Source organism: Bos grunniens, chromosome 15, assembly GCF_055505025.1.
Source record: "Bos grunniens cultivar Pamir isolate PY7600 chromosome 15, Bosgru_T2T1.0, whole genome shotgun sequence".
Classification (NCBI taxonomy): Eukaryota; Metazoa; Chordata; class Mammalia; order Artiodactyla; family Bovidae; genus Bos; species Bos grunniens.
In genome coordinates this window covers 20,891,319-20,902,196 of record NC_141179.1, presented here as the reverse complement: position 1 = coordinate 20,902,196, position 10,878 = coordinate 20,891,319, and positions in this window count along the sequence as shown.

The following is a 10,878-nucleotide window of genomic DNA, read 5'->3' as shown; positions in this document are numbered from 1 at the left end:
GGCATATGAAACGATGGGTGGGACTGTGTGCAGAACTGAAAAAAATGGGAAGTGAAAAATGAGGTTGATAAGAAGACATTGAGCCTGATCTTAAAGGGCATTTTATACCATATAAAAAAAATTGAACTTTATGTATAAGAACCACTAGGTCATAAGAGATACACACAAACCATCTTGTACACAGTTGATTAATTGACCTCATAGTGGTCCCTTTTCAGTTCTATTGACTAGTAATTTTCCAGTTTTTACTCTCCCAAGCATGCTTAAGATTCCATCAATTTCTATGCTTCTATAATTTTTTACTTCTTTCTGCATCTGAATGTAACAGGACTGAAGAATACTCATCTTATGTATGCTAAATAAATTCTCCCCTATTTCCTGGATAACTGGGAAACTACACACACACACAAAGGAGACACAAGAGGCCTCAGCAGGAAGCAAAAGCCAAGGGACACTTGACAGCTGGCTAAGCTCTGAATGCACTCGCCAGTTCCCACACAAATGGATCAGCAGAGTGTGGAAGCCTTTTAGGCTCAGAGTGTTTGAAAACAAACACCATCCAAATCACTGGCTGACTACTAAGTCATGAAGTTACAAAAGTAAACGCTAGGAGGTTAGACTGAAAGAAATAAAAATTGCAATAAATATGTCAGCGGATATACTACCAGCTGCATACTGTGGAAAAGACAAAATCTGTAGTTCAAGTCCAGGGGAGATATAAACAAACAAAAACTCTCAAAATCCATGCTTGCTACAATATCCTCATATTAGTTAAAATGCCTAGTTTCAAAAAAAGACGAAGGTATGCAAAGAAGCAGAGAAGTAAAAAAGTAATCAGTACAAACTGACAGTTAGGGAGCACAAATGTTGGATTTATCACAAAAAAGACTTCAGAGCAACTATTATAAAGAAGCACAAATAATTTTAAAAATATATTTTGACAATCTTATATATGTATATATAATATATACTCTTAGCAATTGAGGCTATCAATATAAATATAAAGTTTTTAAAAATAAGATTCTACAATTGAAAAATGCCACACTAAATTTTTTTGTAATTACTAGACGGGCTTAACAGCAGATCTCAGATGTCAGAAGCATCAGTGAACTCAAAATAGAGCTATAGAAATTGTTCAATCAGAACTACAGAGTAAAAAAAAAAAAAAAAACAGAAAGAAAACAGGAAAAAAGAACAGAATCTCAAAGACCTATGGGATAACATCAAGCATATAATAGGAACCCAAAAGAGAGGAAAGAGTGAATGTTTCTGAAAAATATTTGAAGGAAAAAGGCCAAAACCTCAAATTTGATGAAAAACAAATGTATATATAGATTCAAGAAGCACAAATAATCCTAAGTAAGAAAAAGACAAAGGTACCTGTACCTAGACAAAGGGGAAATATTAAACAGTAGAAGAAAAAAAATAGATAAGATTTTCTCTTTCTTTGTCTCGGTGTGGATATCTTTGTGACACAGTTTAGATTCAAAGATTCTAAAGTAAACAGTAAAGGATGGAAAAGGGTAATAATGCAAACAGAAACTATACGGCAACTGCACTGTATATACTTTAGAAAAGATTCCTTGGGACCAAGTGGGACATGTCATATATTTAACAGTTGTAAATGGGTAACAGCTAAAAACAGCCACAAAATACATAAAGCAAAAACTGTCAGAATGAAAGGAGAAATAGACAATTAAACAGTTGTAGTTAGAGATTTCAATAATTCTCTCAAAGTAATTGATAAAGCAAGCAGACAGAAAATTAGTAAAGATATAGATGAACATGAACAGAACCACCAACCAATTGATATATAAAGGACTCTCCACTCAAATAGCAGAATAGATGTTTTTTTTCAATGACATGGAGCCTTCTTCTCTAGTAGAGATCATATGCTGGGATATAAGGCAAGTTTCAATAAATTAAAAACTATGTTCACTGATCTCAATGGAATCAAATTGTAAATCAACAAAGGAAAAAAATTTGGAGAATCTCCAACATTTGGAAATTAAGAAACACACTTTTAAGTAACTGTGAGTCAAGGAAGAAATTACAAATAAAACCAGAAAATACACTGAACTAAATATGAAAATATAACGTGTCAAAATTTATAGACTGCAGCTAAGACAAAGCTTAGATAGCATTATATGCTTCTATTAAAAAGGAAGAAAGACCTAAAATCTATAATGTAAGTTTTTACTATAAGAAGCTAGAAAAAGTAGAGCAAATCAGATCTATAGTAAATATATAGAAGTAAATAATAAAGATCAGAGCAGAAATAAATGAAATAGAAAATAAGGATACAGTAGAAAAAACAATAAAACCAAAAGTAGACTTTTTAATGCAATCCATAAAATCTATAAGCTTTCAGCTAGACTGACAAAGAAAAAAAAAGAGAAGATGCAAATTACCTAAACCAAAAATGAGACTCAACAGAAATTAGAAGGAATAGTACAAACAACTTCATAACACTAAAACTCTCAAGAAGAAACAGAAAATATGAAGAGATCTATATCCAGTAAATAAATGAAATTTTATTAAGAACTTTCCACAAAGAAAATCCTAGACCCAGAATACTTCACTGTTGGAGTCTATCAAACATTACAATAGAAATAACATCAGTCACATAGGAATTCTTTCATAAAGTAGCAGAAGAGGAACCGTTTCCCCAATCCATATTGTAAAGCCAGTGTTATCCTGATAGTAAAGCCACATCACAAGAAAACTACAAACTAATACCTCTCATAAACATAGGCATAAAAATTCTTATCAGTAAACAGAATCTAGCAATGAATAGAAAAGATTATGCACCAAACCAAATAGAGTTTATCTCTGCTGCTGCTGCTGCTAAGTCACTTCAGTCGTGTCCGACTCTGTGCGAACCCATAGATGGCAGCCCACCAGGCTCCCCCGTCCCTGGGATACTCTGGGCAAGAACACTGGAGTGGGTTGCCATTTGCTTCTCCAATGCATGAAAGTGAAAAGTGAAAGTGAAGTCGCTCAGTTGTGTCCGACTCTTCACGATCCCACGGACTGCAACCCACCAGGCTCCTCTGTTCATGGGATTTTCCAGGCAAGAGCACCTGAGTGGGGTGCCATCACCTTCTCCAAGAGTTTATCTCAGGTAAGTAAAATTGCTTTAACATTAAAAAGTCAATTGATGAAATATATTATATTAATAGAATAAAGGATCAGATCAGATCAGATCAGTTGCTCAGTCATGTGCGACTCTTTGTGACCCCATGAATCGCAGCATGCCAGGCCTCCCTGTCCATCACCAACTCTCGGAGTTCACTCAGACTCAGTCCGTTGAGTCAGTGATGCCATCCAGCCATCTCATCCTCTGTCGCCCCCTTCTCCTCCTGCCCCCAATCCCTCCCAGTGTCAGAGTCTTTTCCAATGAGTCAACTCTTTGCATGAGGTGGCCAAAGTACTGGAGTTTCAGCTTTAGCATCATTCCTTCCAAAGAAATCCCAGGGCTGATCTCCTTCAGAATGGACTGGTTGGATCTCCTTGCAGTCCAAGGGACTCTCAAGAGTCTTCTCCAACACCACAGTTTAAAAGCATCAATTCTTTGGCACTCAGCCTTCTTCACAGTCCAACTCTCACATCCATACATGACCACAAGGAAAACCATAGCCTTGACTAGACGAACCTTTGTTGGCAAAGTAATATCTCTGCTTTTGTATATGCTATCTAAGTTGGTCATAACTTTCCTTCCAAGGAGTAAGCGTCTTTTAATTTCATGGCTGCAGTCACCACCTGCAGTGATTTTGGAGCCCCCAAAAATAAAATCTGACACTTTCCACTGTTTCCCCATCTATTTCCCATGAAGTGATGGGACCAGATGCCATGATCTTTGTTTTCTGAATGTTGAGCTTTAAGCCAACTTTTTCACTCTCCACTTTCACTTTCAGCAAGAGGCTTTTGAGTTCTTCACTTTCTGCCATAAGGGTGGTGTCATCTGCATATCTGAGGTTATTGATATTTCTCCCGGCAATCTTGATTCCAGCTTGTGTTTCTTCCAGTCCAGCGTTTCTCATGATGTACTCTGCATAGAAGTTAAATAAGCAGGGTGACAATATACAGCCTTGACGAACTCCTTTTCCTATTTGGAACCAGTCTGTTGTTCCATGTCCAGTTCTAACTGTTGCTTCCTGACCTGCATACAAATTTCTCAAGAGGCAGATCAGGTGTTCTGGTATTCCTATCTCTTGCAGAATTTTCCACAGTTTATTGTGATCCACACAGTCAAAGGCTTTGGCATAGTCAATAAAGCAGAAACAGATGTTTTTCTGGAACTCTCGCTTTTTCCATGATCCAGCGGATGTTGGCAATTTGATCTCTGGTTCCTCTGCCTTTTCTAAAACCAGCTTGAACATCAGGAAGTTCATGGTTCACATATTGCTGAATATGCTGAAGCCTGGCTTGGAGAATTTTGAGCATTACTTTACTAGCGTGTGAGCTGAGTGCAATTGTGCAGTAGTTTGAGCATTCTTTGGCATTGCCTTTCTTTGGGATTGGAATAAAAACTGACCTTTTCCAGTCCTGTGGCCACTGCTGAGTTTTCCAAATTTGCTGGCATATTGAGTGCAGCACTTTCACAGCATCATCTTTCAGGATTTGGAATAGCTCAACTGGAATGCCATCACCTCCACTAGCTTTGTTCGTAGTGATGCTTTCTAAGGCCCACTTGACTTCACATTCCAGGATGTCTGGCTCTAGGTCAGTGATCACACCTTCGTGATTATCTGGGTCGTGAAGATCTTTTTTGTACAGTTCTTCTGTGTATTCTTGCCATCCCTTCTTAATATCTTCTGCTTCTGTTAGGTCCATACAATTTCTGTCCTTTATCGAGCCCATCTTTGCATGAAATGTTCCTTTGGTATCTCTGATTTTCTTGAAGAGATCTCTAGTCTTTCCCCTTCTGTTGTTTTCCTCTATTTCTTTGCATTGATCGCTGAAGAAGGCTTTCTTATCTCTTCTTGCTATTCTTTGGAACTCTGCATTCAGATGTTTATATCTTTCCTTTTCTCCTTTGCTTTTCACTTCTCTTCTTTTCACAGCTATTTGTAAGGCCTCCCTAGACAGCCATTTTGCTTTTTTGCATTTCTTTTCCATGGGTATGGTCTTGATCCCTGTCTCCTATACAATGTCACGAACCTCATTCCATAGTTCATCAGGCACTCTATCTATCAGATCTAGGCCCTTAAATCTATTTCTCACCTCCACTGTATAATCATAAGGGATTTGATTTAGGTCATACCTGAATGGTCTAGTGGTTCTCCCTACTTTCTTCAATTTAAGTCTGAATTTGGCAATAAGGAGTTCATGGTCTGAGCCACAGTCAGCTCCTGGTCTTGTTTTTGCTGACTGTATAATATTCATGTAATCATTTCAGTAGATACTGAAAAAGCAATTGACAAAATCCAACACCTTTTCACCTCACTCCAGTAGTCTTGCCTGGAAAATCCCATGGACAGAGGAGCCTGGTGGGCTGCAGTCCATGGGGTTGCTAAGAGTCAGACACGACTGAGTGACTTCACTTTCACTTTCTAACACCTTTGCATGATAGAAACACCAATAAATTAGGACTAAAAGGGAATGTACTTAATTTGATGAACAATATTTATTAAATACCTATAGCTAACATGATACTTAATGGTGAAAGACTGAATGTTTTCACGGTAAAATCCATAGGTTTATAAAAAAGAAAGAAGGAAGAAAAAAATGAAAAATACGAAGAAAAAAGAAAGAAGTCCTTTGAGTGTAATCTAATGCGTTGCTTAAAATAGAGATGGATAAGGAAGTTTGGGAGGGAGAAAAACTATCATCTTTGCAACCAAAAGTTCTGTATTGATGCTCTAGGAAAGAACATGGTAGATCTGAAGGGGAAAAGTGGAAGTGATGGGTAAGTGATCCTAAGAAATTCTCATATGCATGTTTATTCTTTTCCATGTGGAGACCTGACTCCATATTTGTTTGCATATGTATGGTCGGTATTATAATGAGAAACTACACCAATTCAGTGCTGTCTTTCACATTTTGGCTGGTATATTTATACTGGAAAATGCTCAACACTGTTATTGATCCTATTGCATTAGCATCTACTCACACTAAGGAAGTAAGCCTTCTCATCTGAGTTTCAGCTTTGATGAAGGATGTATTTGAATTTGTTTTGGAAAAGGCTAGGACCACCTGATCTATCCCATAAGAAGGGTTATTGGGTCTCCTGTAACAGGTATTATTGGGATCTATCCCCTGAGAAGGGTTATTGGTGTAAGACCAAGATTTTAATCAGGGTGCTGAGTGCTGAAATAGTCCAGCAGCACTCATGGCCACTGACACTGAACAAGGAACGAGGCCGGCACCATGTTAGATGGAATCTAAATTCACAGCGAGCTACTTGAACTGGAACTAGTCATAAACAGAAATAACTTAGGTGGGTACTTTCCTGGACAGGTGAATACTAGCACAAATACAAAACGTAGCAGAAATGTTGGAGGGTTCCTGTACCTAAAACTTAAACATGGTTACACAGCATGTCAAGGATCCTCGCTCACATTTTTGTTCATTGGAACATTGAAGTTACCCTTAAAACTCATCTCTAAATTTTAGCTCCAGTCCTATTGCTAAAAACCACTACATCAACCATTACTTTTTAAAACTTTATCTAACTTGAGAGATCTGGGGGACTTCCCTGGTGCTCCAGTGGTTAAGAATCTGCCGTCCAATGCAGGGGACACAGATCCCATCTCTGGCTGGGGAACTAAGATCCCACATGCTGTGAAGCAACAAAGCATACCTGCCACAACCAGAGAGAAGCCTGTGCACCACAGCAAAAGATCCTACGTGCTTCAGCTAAAACCCAGTGCAGACAAATAAATATTTAGAAAGAGAGAGAGAGACCTGTAAGGGGCAATAATGCAGGCTAACATTTACTGAGTACTTACAATGTACCAGGCCCTGTTCTATGTGCTTTACAGGTATTAATTAACTGTCACAATAGCCATAGAAGTAGTTGCTATTATTTCTCTCCATATTCCAGATTGGAAACTAAGGCACAAGGGGATTAATAATTTGCCAATAGTTGACTAGCTGCTGCTGCTGCTGCTGCTGCTGCTGCTACTGCTAAGTCACTTCAGTCATGTCCGACTCTGTGCGACCGCATAGATGGCAGCCTACCAGGCTCCTCGTCCCTGGGATTCTCCAGGCAAGAACACTGGAGTGGGTTGCCATTTCCTTCTCCAAAGCATGAAAGTGAAAAGTGAAAGTGAAGTTGCTCAGTCATGTCCGACTCTTAGCGACCCCATGGACTGCAGCCTACCAGGCTCTTCCGCCCATGGGATTTTCCAGGCAAGAGTACTGGAGTGGGGTGCCATTGCCTTCTTTGGTTGATTAGCTAGTAAGTATCAAAGCTAGTATTCAAATCCCATGGCCTGCTTACAGAGCCTGTGTGCTTGACCCCTATGTAATCAGTCCCTAGAAGCTCAGTTTGGTGTGAAAACTAGGGCTCCCAAACTGCTTATTCAAGGGTTTTAAATCTTTGCAGAAAAGAAGTTTAGATGTAGGAAAAACTCCTCTTTCCTTGCTGGTCAGCAGGACTCTGTGTGCATGTGTGCGTGCATGTGTGTGTGTGTGTGTGTGTGTGTGTGTGAGAGTCAGATCCAATATGTGTGCAGGTCTGTGAGTGATGAGTTGAGAATTTGGTAAAAATTGGTGGAAATGGTAGCTGAATTGTAGTGTTTGGGCTCAAAAATACATCATTTTCTCTGCTTGGCAGCTGAGCTGAAAACAGGAGGCCATTCTCAAATAAGAAATTGGATTGTCCAAAAGAGGGTGTGTATTTTCAAACAGAAATAGAGAAGGGGTCTGCTTCTCATTGGTTGAGGGAGACAAAGCTCTAGGGGACAGTGGCCACCTAAGCCTCATGAGAGAAGCCCAGATGCTGACTTGGTGCAAAATGAAGAAATTGTGCTGTACCACACCCAAAGGTGAACCCAGTCCTAACTACCCACTTGAGACAAACCAAGCAGAAAGGACAGGATTAGAGCCAAAGTAGGATTTCCAAGGTCAGGGCCATAAACATGACCTGGAGTGCTAGAGCTAATTCCAAATGAATATTAGGGGCAGAATCTTTGCAATTCAGAGGTGGGGGGCAGCGGGGGTGGGAGGGAATTTTTTTTTTTTTAACTTAGAGAAACAAAACTGGGCCAAAAATTCTGGGATTTGTATGAAGGAAAATCAGTTGAGCCCAAGCTGGAACTGACAGTCAGAGAGCTGATCCCAGAGAACAGACAGAGAGGCAAGCCAGAGGAACCAGAACTCCTTCCCCAGATTCCACCAGAGATAGTTTGTTCCAAAGGAACATGGGGCTAGAAATCCGAGGAGCTCAGTCTAGCCTCCACCCTATCAGGCCAGATAGTGAGGAGGCCAGGAAAAAGAGCTGGAGCTGGTTAAGCTCCACAAACCATGCCAATCTAAAGAGGCTGTAGCTGAACCTTGGTGAGATTAGGACATAAAAAAAATCTGGGTTTTGTAAACCTATCTGTTTCTCTGCTCTCATACTTGCTTTCTTTTCCTTCAGTTCTTCCCCCTCAAATTCCAACAAAGTCTCAGCTGAGCCCAGAGAAAAACCAATCTCTCACACCTGAATCAGGATAAATGAAATACTGCAGAGGCAGCAGAGGCTGGGAATCAGAGGCAAAGAGAAAAGTAAGAGAGCAGGATGTGGAAGAGTTCTGAACAGCAGTTTATTACCCCCTCCTTAGGGATTTTTACCTTATCTTTATGTTTTTCCTTGAAGCTTGTGCTTGCACAATGACCTTGGGTAAGAGGTGAAAGAGGCTTTGTGACTTCCCATTGTCAGGGCCAGAGGAACAAATAAAGGATTGCCTCCGTGGACTTGTGGAATGTTTATTATCCTAAAGAAAAGCATTAATCTTCACTCACAGGGAAATCCTGTCATCTTATCTGAGAACTTCCTCTGAAATAAATAGTTTTCAGTGCCCTTATTTTATCTTTCCCAGCTTTATTGAGCTCTAACTGACAATGTTGTCAGCTTAAGGTATACAATAGGATGATTTGATATAAGTGTAAGAACTGACTCATTGGAAAAGACCCTGATGCTGGGAAAGACGGAAGGCAGGAGGAGAAGGGAACAATAGAGGATGAGATGGTTGGATGGCATCACTGACTCAATAGACATGAGTATGAGTAAGCTCTGGGAGTTGGTGATGGACAGGAAAGCCTGGCATCCTGCAGTCCATGGGGTCGCAACGAGTCGGACACAACTGAGCAACTGAACTTAACTGATGTTGTGACCACAATAAAGTTAGTACCTTAACACAGAAGAAAAGCAGGATAGGAAGGTTTGGTGACCTACCTGTGGGTACCCATCCATGGACAGTGGCTAGGATTAAAGGAAACCCCCACAGCTGCTCAGGTCAAAAATGATCATGAAACTAAACCCTCTCCCCTGATCCCAGCACGTTTCTGCCCTGTCCCTACTTCCTCCTTCCTCCCCAGAGAGCAAGATCTGGGAGGCCATGGTCTCAAGCAGAGCATCAAGGCTTAACCCTAGAGATGAGAAATGGAACTTACTGACAAATATTGCTGTGATCTCTTGGTATGTTGAAAAACTTCAAGGAAGCCAGGAAAAGGGCAGGCAACCCCAGCTTGCCTTCCAGTTCACCCTGTCTTGCTGACAGAGTGCCTACTACCCTTACAGGACACACAGCTGCTTTCATGATTCTAAAATTGCCCAGAATGTGAAAGACTTTTTAAAAAATTTATTTCTAGTTTAAAAAACAAACAAACCTTTTTCTCCTTTGTGTTATAATTCATATTTTTTTTCTTAATCTCTTCTGTAGGATCTAAACAAATAAAATGTGACATTAACAGAAATCCATTATCATTTTCTGTAACCAATATGTAAATATTTTCCAGTCCTACTTTCTTTTTTACTTTTTTTTATCCGTGCCACACAGCATGTGGGATCTTAGTTACCTAACCCAGGATTGAACTCATGCCCACTATGTGGAAGTTGAGAGTCCTAACCACTGGATTGGCAGGGAATTCCTGACTTTTTCCTTTTCACTTTTTATTTCTGATGCTCACTTTTCAAAAATAGCTTTCCAAAGTGAATTTAGGAACTGAATGCAAGTTTTATGTCTTTGTCTTTCTATTTTCATTGTCCTTTGCAGTCTAGTCTACCACATACTCATAGGGCTTCCCAGGTGGCTCAGTGGTAAAGAATCTGCCTGCCAGTGCAGGAGACTCGAGTTTGATCCTGGGTTGAGAAGATCCCTTGGAGAAGGAAATGGCAACCCACTCCAGTATTCTTGCCTGGAAAATCCCATGGATGGAAGAGCCTAGAGAGATGCAGTCCATGGGGTTGGAAAAGTCAGACGCGACTTAATGACTGAATAACAACAACAAAGCATGTTACATACTCATGCACCCAAACCAAAAGTAGACACATTTATAAGTTTACCTAGAATAATATCTGAGCTGATGTCATCACTGTTTTATAAATGCACAGTTAGAGATTTGTAAAAATGCAGTTTAGCAGGTTCAGAGTCTAATTTACAAAAAATACTTTGTATTTCTAAAAAGGGCAGAAATGTAGGATTTTGTGCTTAAAATAGTAAAAAGAAATTTCAGCAAGAGAACTTTATGAAATCGGGTTCCTTTTTGCTTTAAGTTTTGTAATTTTGTAACACTGTCACTAACTCTGTGTGCTGGGGCTTGTTATCTTACATTTTACCAAATAGACAATAGAAACAATTTAAATAGAAAAGTCTTATTTTAGTGAAATCTAAAATGATCCATTGTCAAATCAAAAAGTGGAGAAAATGTCTCTACCAAAGATAAATG